We start from the raw sequence: 18,143 nt of genomic DNA on the forward strand, positions 1-18,143 counted from the left end.
AAAAGCAAAAAAGATTTGCAGACAGTTTAAAAGTTAAGTGTAAGCTACATTTTGTACAATGGCATAATTGCTGCAGGCTGCTTTACGCTTTTTCTTTGTTCATTTTTTTTTTTTTTTTTTGCTTTTAATCTGTAGGCTACTTTTGTTTGTTTGCGTTGTTAAAGTTTTTCAGCTACAAAACACGATGTGTAGGCTAATGTTCAAGCTTATTGTGTGTAAGCTTGTTCCAAAATGACAGAAACAATAAATGTTGCTGAAAAATAACGTCTGTCTCATTAAACTTAATTTAAATAAACGAATATTCGAATATTCGTTTTTTGTGAGCTCAAAATTATTCGAATGTGATATTTGCGGAAAAACGCCCATCCATAAAAAATCACACTCCACGAACAACTTTTAATAACAAAGAGCGGCTTATAAAAAAACTGCAAATAGACCCACAACAGTCAACCAGAGTTGAATTTAAAAAAAAATATATATATATGTGTGTGTGTATATATATATATATATATATATATATATATATATATATATATATATATATATATATATATATATATATATATTAATATATAGGCTATATATATATATATATATATATATATATATATATATATATATAGGCTATATATATATATATATATATATATATATATATATATATATATATATATATATATATATATATATTAATATATAGGCTATATATATATATATATATATATATATATATATATATATATATATATATATATATATATATATATATAGGCTATATATATATATATATATATATATATATATATATATATATATATATATATATATATATATATATATATATATATTTGTGTGTGTGTGTGTGTGTGTGTGTATATATATATTTATATATATATATATATATATATATATATATATATATATATATATATATATATATATATATATATAAAATACTAAATTATTGAAAAGCAATGTTTAAATAAAAACAACTTCTTTCCAGTCTTCTTTCCAAAATAGTTTTTTAATGAAAACCAAATAAAAATACCCGAATCCATTAAATAAATAAAAAATAAACAGTGCCAATAGGAACGAATGGCAAGTGGCATACAATCTAGTCAAGATTTTTCGCTAGGGCACGTTGTGGACCGACAACTTTACCTGCAGTGCTGAAAACCTGCTTCGATGGTGTGCTTGTGGCACAGAAGCACAGGTAGGGTACTTTCGTGCCACTAGCGACATCTGGGGAAAAAACCAGTCAGCATTTTTCCATGAATGAAGTGGGTCCTCGTCTCCTTGACTAACTGGCTCTAAACAGTAGGCTGTTATTTCAGCTCCGATTCGGTCCTCTACGTTGCCGATGCCGACAGGACCTGCCATTGCATCGGCTTTTTTATTTATTTATTTATTTTTTTTGCAGCATATTCCCAGAGTCATCTTTTTTTCGTGAGGGCACAATTTGCAAATAGCCTCGTCCTTATTTACCACCTCTCCCTTCTCGTTCGGTCGAAACCCGAAATACTGGCAGAATGCTGAATTCATGTTCTTTTATTTTGAGACCAGGTCACTGCCCAACTCGCCATCTTTTCCCCTCCTCTCTCTTTCTCCTCGTCTCGTTGTCACGCGATGACAACCACGCATACACATTTTTAGGCATTAAATAAATTATATTTAATATTTAATCCTTGTCTTCCTTCCTTGTAAGTGCACTGTTTTTTTATTATTATTATTAACGGTATGACGGTATTGGAACTGATACCGTTGCTATTTTTAGATCCCGCGGTATACCATATTACCGTATTACCGCCCAAGCCATTGCCTTTTTATTTATTATTTTTTTATACATAAACTCATCACAGCATAGACGCTCTTAGTCATCTCTCTCTGGGAAGTCACTGTGCTGTAATTGAACAATTGTCATCAAATAGTCAATATTTGTACTGCTAAATATATCACATCCATTCTGATCATCCTCCAGTTTCTGCTTTCTTTTCCTGGTGCAAGTAGATTCCATACCATAAAGTACAGTATTGTTGTAAATAAAAAGAAACACTTCTGATATACACTTTCATTCAAAAGTTAAATTTATTATTTTATTTTATTTTCATTTTTATTAATTCCTATAATGGCAAAACTAAATTTTCAGGAGACATTACTCCAGTTTTCAGTGTCACATGATTCAGAAATCATTCCAATGTGCTGACTTTGTTCTCAAGAAACATTTTTTATTACAATATATAATTCTTCACGGATGACTGCTAAAATACTTAAATCATGACCAATTGACAATTTGAAAAGAAGTAAAAACTATTTTGCAAATGAAATGATCATATCGAACATTCCCATGAACTCTTCTACTAATTAGAATCTACAGTATACAGTTCATTGGCTCAAAGGATATCTTTAATAAAAAATAAATAAATAAAGAGATGCAACTCAATCTCGTAAGTACATAAGTGGAAAGATTAACAGACCTTTGGGTAAAGGATCGAGGCAAAAACAATAAACACCCATGTAAGAGAGTGAAAATGTGTGTCCTGTTGTCATCCTCACTATGCACCATAGTCACATGGACGTTATTTTGAATGATAATCAAATCTGTGTTTTGATGTACAGTATTATTTTCAATATAGCCAGACGTGTTATGTATCCTCAAATTAAAACTGCTGAATAAATTCCAACATATTAAATAAATGTCCCACAAAAGGAAAAAACAGGTCCTTCCAGATATGAGCTGTATGTAACAGTGGTGGACTCATTAACATATCTTTTGCTTTTAAATAATACCTTGGTAACACTTTAGAATAGGGAACACTTATTCACTTTTAACTATTCCCTCAATAAATTCTAAATTTTCTGCTTATTAATAATTAGTATGGTAGTTGTTAAGTTTATGTTTGGGGTAGTATTGGGGATGAGGAATAAGGTAATTTATAATAAGGCATTAATATGTGCTTAATAAGTACAAATGAATGTCTAATATTCTAGTAATATGCATGCTAATAATCAACTAGTTAAGAGACCCTACAATAAAGTGTTACCATACCTTCTAAGCAAATACAGACACTACTAGACTAAGCCAGGGACATTATAAAATTTAAATAAATAAATCAAGGAAAAGGGCCTCCAAGAATACACATACAAATCTACATAGCATATGTTTTTTTACCATAGTGCGGACTTTCCATTGACTTCTGTTGTTATACTGAAAAGGTAGTATCTTCTATCTCCTAAATCTGAAATTAAACCTCAGATAAACCTGTTAAGATCACTAGATTTAATGTAAAATATGATTTAGCTGATTTATGGGTATCTTAAATAGAAAGCACCATTTCAAATATTCTCACAAGTCATTTTTGTTGTTACATAGGTACAAAAACAAACACCACCTGAGAAAAAAACAGCAAGGATGTTTTGACTTGATATAGATACTCAGAAATGAACTTGTCACTCCTTTACATGAAGCTTCCGTTGACAGTCACACAAAGATATCCTACTGTCACCTTCAGCTGGCATTCGAAGGTGAAAAGATCACTTATTGACAACAAATACAAGTTGATCATATTGTTGCTTACCTCATGGCTTCACACACTCATTTAGCAAACACTGTGAGAAAAAGAAGATAATGGAGGGAATGATGAGATAAAAGAAAAACAGTAATAACTTTTTAAATAAGTTCACTTTTGCAAGAAATGTTATTGTAATAAATTAATATATGCAGTTGTTTTGTTAAATTGTTTTGTTGAGGCTACTTGAATGCACCTGCCCAGCCTATCTAGCACCTGATTAGACTGCATGACGGTCATTATTTCCCTGTGTGCCAGCGGTTTAAGCTCTGTTTCCCAGTCCGCTGAGTTTTCCTGATCCCTCGTCACATGGTTTGTCATTACCGTGCCGAGCACAGGCCCTTCTTTGGACTGCCATCTGAAATTTAAATGGACGTGTGGAGGAGGCACGGCAGAGCGGAGTCACGGGGGACCTTCCCTTACTCGGAAGCAGTAACACAAGAGGGAAAATAAACATAAGGAAAAGTAGGACGAAGCGGCTGCGATGTGCGTGCGACGTCTTCTGGTCATGGAATAAGTTTTTTGGGCCCCTTTGCTTTTTGGGATCGCTTCTGTTGAAATATTTTAGGATATACAAATTGGGAAAATAAATGAACGCTGGATTTATTGATGAAATTGTAGCCCCTCTGGCAAAGAACTGCCATACCTTCATCCTCAGTCTAACAGGTAAAGGCTTTCTCTTCACGCTCTACATCATGTAAGAGCTCAAGTTTTTCCTCGCACCTTTTGCGCAAAAGCTCAATACAGGCGGACTGAACGTTTGGGCGATATAAAGATTCATCTTTAAAAGATATAGATAAAGTCTACTTTATTGCCTCTAAAACTATCTTTTGACACTAAAACTGTTCCCTTTTCTGTAATATGAGGGAGTTAACATAATAACGGAGTCAGATAGATTACCTGAAGTTTAGTTATTATATTATTGGTGGTTGAAGCCTGTTCTTTTACTGTGACTGCAGAAGAAACGCAGTTTTGCCTTGTGAAATGGATGTGTTGCAGTAAACGGTGTAATTTTGTGCTGGATAGTTTACCTCAGAATAAAAATTATGTCATCTCACCACATATTACCTTTTCTTCTGTCGGTGATTTTTGTGATTACAGTGATTTTTGACTATGTAAGCTTAAAATAGGAAACAGAAGCATGATGAAAAAAGTTGCCCATGAGATTTTGTCTGCTAAAGCCATGTGGTACTGTAGCTTTGTGTGAAGGACAGATTCAAATTTTATGATGTTATTTACTGAAAATATTCCAATTCAGTGAGCTATTAATGACTGACTGAATTATTGGATCATAAATGTCACTTCTCTTTTGAGTCACCATTGTCATTGTATGATCATAAACACCCAGAGCAATCTTCAGAATTTCTCTTTTAAAGGGATACTCCATCCCAAAATGAAAATTTTGTCATTATTCACGTATCCCCATGTCCTTCCAAACCTGTAAAAGCTTCGTTCGTCTTCAAAACACAATTTAAGATATTTTGGATAAAAACGGATAGACTTGAGACTGTCCCATAGACTGCCAGGTAAATAACAGTGTCAAGGTTCAGGAAAGTATGAAAAGCATCGTCAGAATAGTCCATCTGCCATCACTGTTTCAACTGTAACGTTATGAAGTGACGAGAATACTTTTTATACACAAAGAAAACAAAAATAACGACTTTATTCAACGATTCCTCTCCTCTGTGTCTCTCCAAATCAGCTTAGCGCCATTTTGGCAAATCTGAGCTGTATGGGTTTGGAACGACTTGAGGGTAAGTGATTAATGACAACATTTTAATTTTAGGTGGAGTAACCCTTTAATGGTTAAACAAAAAGGAAAAAAAGATGGGTTTCAAACAACAACTCTACGGACCTCAGTGTGTATCAATCTCTCCTCTCTTCCTTCTCTGCAAATGTCTTTACAGCTAAAACATCCTACTACCACAACAAAATTAACAGCTGCTGTGACGCTTGGACACTATTCAAGACTTTCTCTTCTCTTCTTAATCCGCCGCCTCCACCTCCTCCATCGACTCTTACAGCGGACGACTTTGCAGCTTTCTTCACAAATAAGACAAGATCCATCAGTGAACAATTCTCCACACCACAGACTGAGGAAAACTTCACAATGACTGATGCACACTCTTTATCCTCCTTCTCCCCACTCTCAGAGATGGACGTCTCCAAAATTCTCCTGTCCAATCATCCTACTACTTGTCCACTTGATCCTATCCCCACTCACCTCCTTCAAGCGATCTCTTCTTCAGTCATACCTTCACTTACTCACATTATCAACTCCTCTCTTCAATCTGGAACATTTCCCTTAGCGTTCAAGCAGGCTCGGGTAAGCCCACTGCTCAAGAAACAATCTCTTAATCCAGCGCTTCTTGAAAACTACAGACCGGTATCCCTTCTTCCATTCATTGCAAAGACACTTGAGCGGGCTGTGTTCAACCAGCTTTCTATGTTCCTTGGACAGAACAACCTCCTGGACAGCAACCAATCTGGCTTCAAAATTGGCCACTCAACTGAGACTGCTCTGCTCTCGGTTACTGAAGCCCTGCGACTAGCAAGAGCAGCTTCAAAATCCTCGGTACTCATCTTACTGGACCTGTCTGCTGCTTTTGACACTGTTAATCACCAGATTCTCCTGTCCACCCTCAGAAAGATGGGAATCTCTGGAACTGCTCTCCTGTGGGTTAAGTCCTACCTCTCTGACAGATCCTTCAGTGTGTCTTGGAGTGGTGATGTTTCAAAGTCACACCACCTTGCTACTGGGGTTCCTCAAGGCTCAGTACTTGGACCACTTCTCTTCTCCATCTACATGACATCTTTAGGATCTGTCATTCAGAAGCATGGCTTTTCTTATCACTGCTATGCTGATGACACCCAACTCTACTTCTCATTCCAGCCTGATGACCCGACGGTAGCTGCTCGCATTTCAGCCTCCTGTCTGAGTGACATTTCTAGCTGGATGAATGACCATCACCTTCAGCTTAACTTTACAAAGACTGAAGTACTGGTGATTCCAGCTAACCCATTGATTAATCACAACTTCTCTATACAGCTGGGCTCGTCAACCATAACTCCTTCGAGGACAGCCAGAAACCTAGGAGTTGTGATGGATCATCAATTAAGCTTCACTGACCACATTGCTACAATGACCCGGTCCTGCAGGTTTGCCTTATACAACATTAGGAAGATTAGACCCTTCCTGTCAGAGCAAGCAACCCAACTTCTTGTCCAAGCTCTTGTTCTCTCCAGACTGGACTATTGTAATGCTCTCCTGGCGGGCCTTCCTGCATGTACTGTCAAGCCTCTGCAAATGATCCAGAATGCAGCAGCGAGGGTTGTCTTCAATGAGCCAAAAAAAGCTCATGTTACTCCTCTCCTCATTAGGTTACACTGGCTACCAGTAGCTGCTCGCATCAAATTCAAGGTACTGATGCTTGCCTACAAGACGACCACTGGCACGGCACCAACTTACCTAAACTCACTGGTTAAATCTTATGTGCCCTCCAGAAGTTTGCGCTCTGCAAGTGAGCAACGCCTTGTGGTGCCATCCCAAAGAAATTCAAAAATCACTGTCACGGACCTTTTCCTGGACTGTGCCCAGCTGGTGGAATGACCTCCCAATCTCAATTCGTACAGCATTACTCATTTTCAAGAAACATCTAAAGACTCATCTTTTTCGCCTGCACTTAACCTACTAACACCAGTACTTTTCCTTTTCTTGTCTTTTTCATTTAATAAAAAAATTTAAAAAAAATTATATACACCTGGCTATGCGTTCTATACTAGACTAACTGAGACTTGTCATGGCACTTGTATTCTGTTGTTGTTCTCTTGTTGAGCTGACTGCTTCTATTGTTCTCATTTGTAAGTCGCTTTGGATAAAAGCGTATGCTAAATGATTATATGTAAATGTAAATGTAACATTGAATAGTGAATAGTTTCTTAAATCTCTCTTTCTGGTAATATCGCTGCTTTGTTTTAGGAATGTGAGTTGAACAACACAAGTAATTCCTATGGGCTGGAGTTTGGTTATAATTTGTATAATTTTAAATGTGGTTAAAACCATTACTTTTACTATGAACTGAAGGCAGAAGAAATGTGAAGGTGTGTACTGTAGTTTGTAAAAGGTGTAGTTTTCTGCCCTTGGACAGATAAGATGAAATAATTAAAAATGAATGAGCTTTAGACATGCTACTTCCATGTAGTGTTTTCTGAAGAAACCAACTATTAAGACGAGGAAGAAGGAGCCTAAACATTTGAAAATGTTATACTTTTAGCAGATTTAGAAATAATATTTTTAGGAATGTTTCCTAAGGTAACTTAAGTTCTTCATCTGATAACATCTACTATAAAATAGACTGTATATTCTGTTTGTTTTGTTTAGTTTTATCTAAATCAAATACACTACAGTTCAAAAGTCTGGGGACAGTAAGACATTTTATATATATATATATATATATATATATATATATATATACAGTGCCTTGCGAAAGTATTCGGCCCGCTTGACCTTTCGACCTTTTGCCACATTTCAGACTTTAAACAGAAAGATATAAAACTGTAATTTTTTGTGAAGAATCAACAAGTGGGACACAATCATGAAGTGGAACGAAATTTATTGGATATTTCAAACTTTTTTAACAAATAAAAAACTGAAAAATTGGGTGTGCAAAATTATTTATTTATCAAATAAATGCAGCCTTGGTGAGCCTAAGAGACTTTCAAAAACAAAAAATAACAGCATATGAAACACTTTGAACACTTTGTTAAACTAAAATCTCCTAATAATGTTTTGTTATTTGTGTGTACCTATCACATTGTAAAATCCAATCTAGACTTTGCCAGGTAGTCAGTCTCAGTTTGTGTTACTGTTTACAGTAGCTGTAGGGGGGCTGAGGCAGTTTGTCTAGGTGTTTACTGTCAGACTTATTGTTTACTTTTGAGCAAGGTCTGCTGATCTGGATAAGGTGTGGTCTGAGGTGCCCTACAAAAGGTCCACTGGGCCTAAAGCTCTTTCAGGCTCTGACATTTTACCTTGATATTTACACACTAGTGTGTACACAGACTAGCCTATATTGTACATCTGAGCATGACGTTATGTAGCACAAAGCAGCAGTTTTAATCTCTCCATCTCTTTCCCTTTAGCCATTTCCCCTTTATAATCGTGACTCTGTTTAAAGGGCAGCACATTTAAAAGTAATAGTTTTACAGTGATAGTTTTACAAACCCACCCCCCAAAAAATAAAAGATGTTGTGATACACCCAGGGCCTTGTGTGATGTAATGACTACGGATCTCTGATTGTGATCGCTAGTGTTGCATAGACTTCATTTGTAGTCCATCTAATGATGCAACATTCACAGATTAATGACACTATAACACAGTTTGCAGTTTTAATTCTTACTGTAACTGTAATCAATTGCTACTTTATAGTATGTTTCTATGTAAAAATGCTCATAGCAACAAGATTATGTTATGATATTTCTTTGCATCTATAAATAAAAACATTTGTTGTTTACTAGTTTAAAAAAGTTTAAATGATTATTACTATTATTGTTGTTATTATTATTATTATGTAACAAAAGGTCTTTACTGTCTTTTTTAATCAATTTAAAAAATACTTGCTGAATAAAAGCAATAATTTATTTTTTACAAATCCATCAATCTTATTAACTCCAAAACATTTTACTTTGTATTAGCTATTTTTATATTTATTAATATTACCAGATGTGCCATATTATATGTAATCTGCAAGAAGGAATCCTTTGGGTTAAGATATTTATACGTATTTGTATTCCTGTATTCCTGTATCTCTGTATAATTATGTATAGTAGCTATTATTTTAAATTTCAGTTAATCGGATAATTCTAAAAACAAAAATAAAAAATGATCTGGGTTTCCACAAAAATATTAAGAACATGTTTTCAACATTGATAATATTAAGATATTTTTCTTGAGCACCAAATAAGCATATCTGTGACCCTAATGACTGCAGTAATGGCTGCTGAAAATTCACCATTACCATTATAGGAATAAATTAAATTAAATATTACTATTTTAAATGTTTTTTGTTGTTGTTGTTTTTATCAAATAAATGCAGCCTTGAAGGGTCTAAGAGACTTTCAAAAACAAAAAATAACAGCATATGAAACACTTTGAACACTTTTTAATTTATTAAAAAAATTGGACATTTCAGCCTGTTCTCATTTCTTGGTGCACATTTTAACGTGGGAAGCATGACAACGTGGTTGAGGATCCAAGTGCAGGCTTTATTTACAAGAGTGGTCAAAACAGGCAAGGTCAATCAACAGCAAACTGGTATAATGCAGGAAGAGACAAAAGAGTGATCCAAAAGACAAGCAATAGTCAGGGCACGCAGCAAACAATCATATTCCAGGGTAAGCAGTCTATGGTTAAAACAAAAGGCAAGGCAAGACAACAGGGAACAAGGCAGGGGAAACACAAAGATGTAATAGGCTATCAATAATCAGCGAAGTGTACGTGGATGAGTGCAACCTTTATAGTGTGACTGATGGAGGTAACAAGACACAGGTGAATGCAATAATGGTGCGTTCAAGTAACCTCGTATAGACCGTATTTACGAGTTGAATGCACATGAACGCCACTACAATATCGTAAATACTACTGGGGAGCTCGGGATTTTCTTTAAGCCCTGATCTTTATGAGTTTGGGGCGTGTCAGTGATTAACATGGTGGAATATGCAATACTTAAAGGTATTTAGCTGTAATATTGTCAGGCTTTACTATTTACAGCGCAGTAAGTTAATCGACGATGCATAATATGATGGCATTATAATATAAAAATGCAACTTGTAACAATAAAGTTGACAGTGGCTTCATAAATACATTTAAAACATTAAAAAACTAAGTATACCTAGTGCACATTTCTTTGTTCTTCATTTTCTAGAACAATAGTTTAAGAACATTGCTGTATTTTTGTGTTTTTAATTAAGAGAAAGTACTCCGCCATCTTGCTCCGACGAAAGTGACTTGAACGCACATGCCGTCGTAAGCACGACTTCCCACCTTGTGCGTACGAACTTCCCAGGAGGACTTGAATGCACCATAAGTGATCATTAGTCCAGGCAAAGGATTATGGGGAATGTAGTCTGTGAGCATGGCAAGAGGTGGCAGGGGTGGAGTTCACTGGCACTGTAGCTAGAGATTGTGACACACATAAAGTTATATAAAATGCAATTTATTATGCCCTAAACATAACCTAAAAATTAAAAATATATATATATATATTGTTCTCTCACTCTAGAAAGTTTGGTAAAATTTGGTAATAAAATAATTCACTTGTTTTATTCAAATCAGAAACATTATTTATTATGCATCAATCTAAAAGTAATTTTCAAGGTTCAGATAAGGTAGAAATTACTCCTTAAGGTAATGGCTACACATTTTTTGTTTGCTTGGTAGTTAACTTCATTTATGTACATGATATTTTTATCAGATATAGGACAATAGGTATTTGTGTACAAGAAAGTAGCATTTAAGGGCTAGATGTCGCCCTGCAAATAACTAAATACTCCACAAAGAGCGACTCTCTTTTGTGACTCATAGTTTTGATAAACTAACACATGAGCCAAAATCACAAAATTAAAAGGCTGAATAATAGCTTGCAGTGCCTCTGAGTGTTTCAGGATGTAAGGTGGACTCTTGTTTTGTATATTTAGCACTTTATTTAGTGATGATATGAGCATTCTCAAGAGGGCTGATTCTGTATGCACTGGTCATCTGGTAATGAGGCCATGGCAACAGTGTCCAAGGCAACAAGCACATAAGAGATTTGAACACATTTATATTTTAAATGGATGTGATGTGTACCTGATTCAAAAAATGGAGTTTGTCATTAGATACTCAGAAAAACAAGCTAAATAGAATCAGCTAAATGAAGATATAGAATTGCACTTTTAAATGTGTCCAGTTTTGTGATGGATTTTTTATTTTTCTTGATAATGATCCTTGTCAATTTCATGCCATCTGTTTCCTTATGGCATAAATATAAATGAAGAGGAGCATAACATGCTGAGAAGAAATGCCAGTAAACCAGTTTTCCCACTTGTTTAAACCACACCTTCATGAATGTGATCCCTTTATGTAGTAACCCTCCACCTGTACAAGACCACATCACACACATCATCCAATACTCACACACACACACACACACACACACACACACACACACACACACACACACACACACACACACACACACACACACACACACACACACACACAGTATGCTGGTAAATAACCTAATATCCTTTATTATCTCTCTGTCTTTCGCTAAAAAAATAAAAAATCCACTCTCTCTTTCTCTCTCTGTCTCTCTCTATTTGTGTATTAGTCAGTGCACTTTGTGAAACATTGACACTATCATTAAGGTAAAAATATATATAAATATATATGTGTGTTTAAGAGTAAACCATTACCCCAGAGGAGTATATGTAAATTTAAATCCTTGTAAACGACCCAGAATTGTGTGTACCTTTGATTGGTGGAAGTATAAGTTCATCTCTTTCCTGTCTTTGGATATACAGTGCCTTGCGAAAGTATTCGGCCCCCATGAACTTTGCGACCTTTTGCCACATTTCAGGCTTCAAACATAAAGATATGAAACTGTAATTTTTTGTGAAGAATCAACAACAAGTGGGACACAATCATGAAGTGGAACGAAATTTACTCGATATTTCAAACTTTTTTAACAAATAAAAAACTGAAAAATTGGGCATGCAAAATTATTTAGCCCCTTTACTTTCAGTGCAGCAAACTCTCTCCAGAAGTTCAGTGAGGATCTCTGAATGATCCAATGTTGACCTAAATGACTAATGATATAAAATAGAATCCACCTGTGTGTAATCAAGTCTCCGTATAAATGCACCTGCACTTTGATAGTCTCAGAGGTCCGTCTAAAGCGCAGAGAGCATCATGAAGAACAAGGAACACACCAGGCAGGTCCGAGATACTGTTGTGGAGAAGTTTAAAGCCGGATTTGGATACAAAAAGATTTCCCAAGCTTTAAACATCCCAAGGAGCACTGTGCAAGCGATAATATTGAAATGGAAGGAGTATCAGACCACTGCAAATCTACCAAGACCTGGCCGTCCCTCTAAACTTTCAGCTCATACAAGGAGAAGACTGATCAGAGATGTAGCCAAGAGGCCCATGATCACTCTGGATGAACTGCAGAGATCTACAGCTGAGGTGGGAGACTCTGTCCATAGGACAATAATCAGTCGTATACTTCACAAATCTGGCCTTTATGGAAGAGTGGCAAGAAGAAAGCCATTTCTTAAAGATATCCATAAAAAGTGTCATTTAAAGTTTGCCACAAGCCACCTGGGAGACACACCAAACATGTGGAAGAAGGTGCTCTGGTCAGATGAAACCAAAATCGAACCTTTTGGCAACAATGCAAAATGTTATGTTTGGCGTAAAAGCAACACAGCTCATCACCCTGAACACACCATCCCCACTGTCAAACATGGTGGTGGCAGCATCATGGTTTGGGCCTGCTTTTCTTCAGCAGGGACAGGGAAGATGGTTAAAATTGATGGGAAGATGGATGGAGCCAAATACAGGACCATTCTGGAAGAAAACCTGATGGAAGCTGCAAAAGACCTGAGACTGGGACGGAGATTTGTCTTCCAACAAGACAATGATCCAAAACATAAAGCAAAAGCTACAATGGAATGGTTCACAAATAAACATATCCAGGTGTTAGAATGGCCAAGTCAAAGTCCAGACCTGAATCCAATCGAGAATCTGTGGAAAGAACTGAAAACTGCTGTTCACAAATGCTCTCCATCCAACCTCACTGAGCTCGAGCTGTTTTGCAAGGAGGAATGGGCAAAAATGTCAGTCTCTCGATGTGCAAAACTGATAGAGACATACCCCAAACAACTTACAGCTGTAATCGCAGCAAAAGGTGGCACTGCAAAGTATTAACTTAATTTTGCATGCCCAATTTTTCAGTTTTTTATTTGTTAAAAAAGTTTGAAATATCCAATAAATTTCGTTCCACTTCATGATTGTGTCCCACTTGTTGTTTATTCTTCACAAAAAATTACAGTTTTATATCTTTATGTTTAAAGCCTGAAATGTGGCAAAAGGTCGCAAAGTTCAAGGGGGCCGAATACTTTCGCAAGGCACTGTAGATAGTTGTGTAATGTTTTGACTCATAACAAAAACCAGGATTTTAGACTAATAAACGTAACTGATTTGCTGACACAACAGAGATCAACACTGGTATATTAAATGCATCCACAATTTAACTATTTATTGTGTGCATTTAATGTAAATACTTTTTTGTCTCATATTTTTTAAATCAACAAATCAGTATATATACAATTCAATGTATATATGCAATATACAATTATACTTTCATAAAAATAAGAATTTTTGCTAATTGTATGTGTACATAAACATAGTTTAAAACTATGATGATCTAAACAAAGTGAAATTAGTGAAATTATTGTATAAGTGTTTGGTCACAATTTAAGGTCCAGTTCTTACTATTAACTAACTAGTAACTACAACTTTTGCCTCAAACTCCTAATTTGCTGCTTATTAATAGTTCGTACGGTAGTTATAAATACTATTAAACATCCAATATGCTAGTAATATGCATGCAGTTAATAGAGATAATTGTTCTTTAAAATAAGGGGTTACCAGTTTTATATATACATTTTGTCCCCTGACTGTAATTTCCATCCAGACCAACCATCTTGCCCCAATGATGCTTTGGCAAAAGTTAGTGTACTTGGTTATCAAGGAGTACACAGTGTCAGTGAAATATGAGACATGATTAAAATATAAATCAGTTGTGCATCATTGTCAATCAAGAAAAAAAAGGAAATATTATTCCATTGTTTTGATGTAGGATTCATGAAATGCTAGCTATGAAATTACCTTTCACAAGAAAGAGTTTGTTATTTTGTTCCAAAAATGTTTGAAATGTCATTTAGTTAAAATATCCTTAAACAAAATATAGTTTCATATGTGGTGGAAACAAAACTAGGGAGAAAATGTTTATCACTTTCAGACAAATTGAAAATAGTGAGAGAATTCTTGGGTGATGCATGTAGGCTATGTATACATTTATAGTAGACAAATTAATAGAGTTGGGTCCGAGTCCACCTTTGTCGAGTACGAGTCAAGACCAAGTCCACAAACATCGAGTCCAAGTCCGAGTCCGAGTCCAAAAGGGGCCGAGTTGGACTCAAGTCCGAGTTCTTAAAGGCCGAGTCCGAGTCGAGTCCGCCCGAGTCCAGAAAGTAATTAAATTAAAAAAGATTAGAAATTGGTATTGTACATTTTTACATTCTATTAATATTTTAACCTTTCAACCCATTAAACCAATGGCAATATAAAAATGTAATAAAAAAAAAATACCACTGTTACATCTAGTCATTGCCGTTGAACATTTTTATTTTATGTCAACAGAACTAGTTTCCTATCAAAAAAGTTTTCAAAGGTTTTATTGTATTACAAGTGCATGAAAATACAAATTAACCTATTTTATTATTGTATCACACTATATTGTCCTCCAGTTAAAGTTGACATTTCAGTTATTTAATGCCTCTCCCCCACATTAAGTGCAGCCAATGAGGAGATCCTTAATGATGACATTATGAATTTCTTGTTGTCTTGGAGAACTTGCATCATAAAGTTGCATTGCTTGTTTGGTCAGGTCTGGTCTTGCAAATCCTGCAATGCTGAGCTTTGCAGCATCTGTTGGTTGCTGCTGATGTCTCTGGTAGTCGGTTGCATCGGTTTTCGGATCACCAGTACACTGAACCGAAAACCGTTTCTTTCGGAGGCGTCCGATTTGAGAACCGATGAACTGATGATACTGCGCATGCGTGTAAGTTTTCAAGTATTTTGTTAAACATCGGAAAGTGTGATAAAACTATATATATAAAAAAAATAATAATAATAATAATAATAAAAAAAAAAAAAAAATATATATATATATATATATATATATATATATATATATATATATATATATATATATATATATATATATATACGTTTTTTTTTTTTTTTAAGATAGGGGCTACATGTTTCTAATCTGTATATTGTAGATTATGTATGGGCCAAAGGGGTTTTCAGGGAAGTTAGACAATAATTAAGACTCTAAAGACATGTTTAATATGAATAAGGGATGGTTTATGAAATATCTGTACTGTATTTATAGTTAATGATGACAGATTCACAAACTGAGTTTGTAGTAAACAGAACATGGACACGAGTAGAGCAGCTGATGATACTGAACTGCAGCATGTGCCGGTGTCCTGACATTTTATCCTACCCTGTCAGATTTTCCTACCCGGGTTTTGATTGATTCTCGTTCTCGAGTCAAGAACCGGTTGTATCAGTTTTCAGATCATCAGTACACTGAACCGAAAACCGTTTCTTTCGAACGCGTCCGATTCGAGAACCGAGGAGCTGATGATACTGCGCATTCGTGATTCAGCATGAAGCCGACTGACTCACAGCGCGTCTGAACCGAACTGATTCTTTTGGTGATTGATTCTGAACTGATTTTGTGCTAATGTAATGAGTGCGGGTAAACCGAGGGCTTGAATGAAGGGCAATCTGACGAAACGTTAGTTCATTTAATAACAAATACATCGCAATGGATTATGTATCAGGTGAACTGTTTTTTTTTTTCAACCGGTTTATTGAATCAAACCGTCCGAAAGAACCGGTTCGCGGAAAAGAATCGAGCTTCCCATCACTAATCCACATTGATATCCAGTGAGTGGTGCGTGTGTTTCGTCTGCAAGCATGAGACTTCTGCCTGCCGGTGTGGTGCAGTAAAATGACAGAAGGGGAGACATTCATTAATTTATCACTTCAATTTTATGCTGGTTTTATTGTTACACGTGACGCGGACTCGACTGTACTCTGAATATTTTCCGAGTCCAAAATGTTCAAGTCCGTGTCAAGTCCGAGTACAAATTCACCCGAGTGCGTGACAAGTCCGAGTTCATTCAAAATTGGACTCGAGTCCGGACTCGAGTCCGAGTCCAAGTTCGAGTACCCCAACTCTACAAATTAAACTAGTGCGATTGTGGAAAGGTCAAACATCCAATTATATGCTCATTTCTATGAAGCAGGACTAAAAAGAAAACAGGAAGGTGGCAACGTTTTACAAGTATCTGAGAAGATTTCAGTGTGTCAGAGCAGTGTGTGATGAAGTGAAATCAGCTGGTCATTGATAGCTCTAATTATCTCTTGACACTGGTCTACACCAGTAGACTGTTTGCTTCACTTTGTTCTTAACAAATGAAAAGGAAATTAACCATTAGTGGCTTGTGCGTTTGTTTATCTTGGCTGTGGAAGACAGCTGCATGTGTGTAGGTTTGTGTTGGCACACACACTGCAACTGAACCAGTTGAAGGGATTTAAACATTTCAGTAATGCTCAGAGTAAGGCACCTTCTAAAAAGTGTGTGCGTGTGTGTGTGTATGTGTGCATGTGTGTGCATGTGTGTGTGTGTGTGTGTGTGTGTGTGTGTGTCTGCCTTTGAGCTTAAATACATAAGTCTATGATTTAATGCTAGTGCCTTATGTATGCATATGTGTGTGTGTGTGTGTCTTGAGTAGGTTAAGGGCTGAGAAATGGAAAAGTCCCTTCATTTTGTTGCAGGAGATTAAGCATTTGTCACTTTCAAAGTGCAGGCCAGAAAGCTGAGCTGGAGGGCGCACATTCTATAGTGATGAGAAATTCCTTTCTCCAATTTATTCCAATGGCGAAATGTCTGCCAGTGGCATACAGTATAGCTCGGATTTCAATCTGCCTCAGTTTCAGCCTGCAATGTCCAGTAATCTCTCCAGGAATCACTTTTCTCCAAATGGAACATTTCAGTTATTTCGATATAGAGTCCTGGATATGCCATTCATTTTAACTTCATATCAAATTCTCTAGCAATCTGTTAATCTTCTGGTTATCTTTGTTGAGACTGTTCAGTAAAAACTGTAATGTGTTTTATAAGTCCATGGTTAGTGATGGAATTCACTGTAGATTTAAAGAATAAGTTTAGCTGTTTTAATTCAGAAATATGTTCAGTGGGTATAGAAAAGAATCCCCCCCCCCCCCTTTAAAATGTTGTTTCTTTAATGCCTGAACTGAAAACGGACACAGTTTTTGTTTTATTCATCTGTATTTACTCTACAACTTATAAAATCCAAGTGAAATATATAACATTAACATTTCAGAAAAAATAAAAAATGAAAATAAAAAAAACAATCACTGAGAAAAATAATCATTATTTTTGTTGAACCATCTTTTGCTTTATTTACAGCCTTTAGTGTGTTGGGATTTGTCTCTACTAAATTTGCACATATAGGCTTTGTAATATTTGCCCGTTCTTCTTTGCAGAACTGCTCAAGTTCAATTAAATTTGATGGTGACTGTTTGTGGACTACAGTCTAAGTCTGGGCTCTGACTAGGCCATACAAGGACATTCACCTTCTTCTCCATCAACCACTGTGTGCTCAGTTTTGCTGTGTGCTTTGGGTCATTGTCATGTTGGAAGGTAAAC

At 35.7% G+C, this 18,143-nt stretch overlaps 1 protein-coding gene across 3 annotated transcripts in view; it reads left to right on the plus strand.

The window, feature by feature from the left end:
- The first annotated feature begins 3,802 nt into the window (after window positions 1-3,802).
- Window positions 3,803-18,143, plus strand: part of LOC128016637 (uncharacterized) — a 28,984-nt gene continuing 14,643 nt past the window's right edge. The window contains exons 1-2 of one of the 3 annotated variants that reach the window (XM_052601306.1): window positions 3,803-4,232; window positions 17,981-18,137. The gene's annotated coding sequence lies outside the window, so the exon portion shown is untranslated. The remainder of the gene's footprint in view (window positions 4,233-17,980; window positions 18,138-18,143) is intronic. The other 2 variants (XM_052601307.1, XM_052601308.1) reach the window with 2 other exon arrangements.

This window comes from Carassius gibelio, chromosome A7, assembly GCF_023724105.1.
Source record: "Carassius gibelio isolate Cgi1373 ecotype wild population from Czech Republic chromosome A7, carGib1.2-hapl.c, whole genome shotgun sequence".
Lineage (NCBI taxonomy): Eukaryota > Metazoa > Chordata > Actinopteri > Cypriniformes > Cyprinidae > Carassius > Carassius gibelio.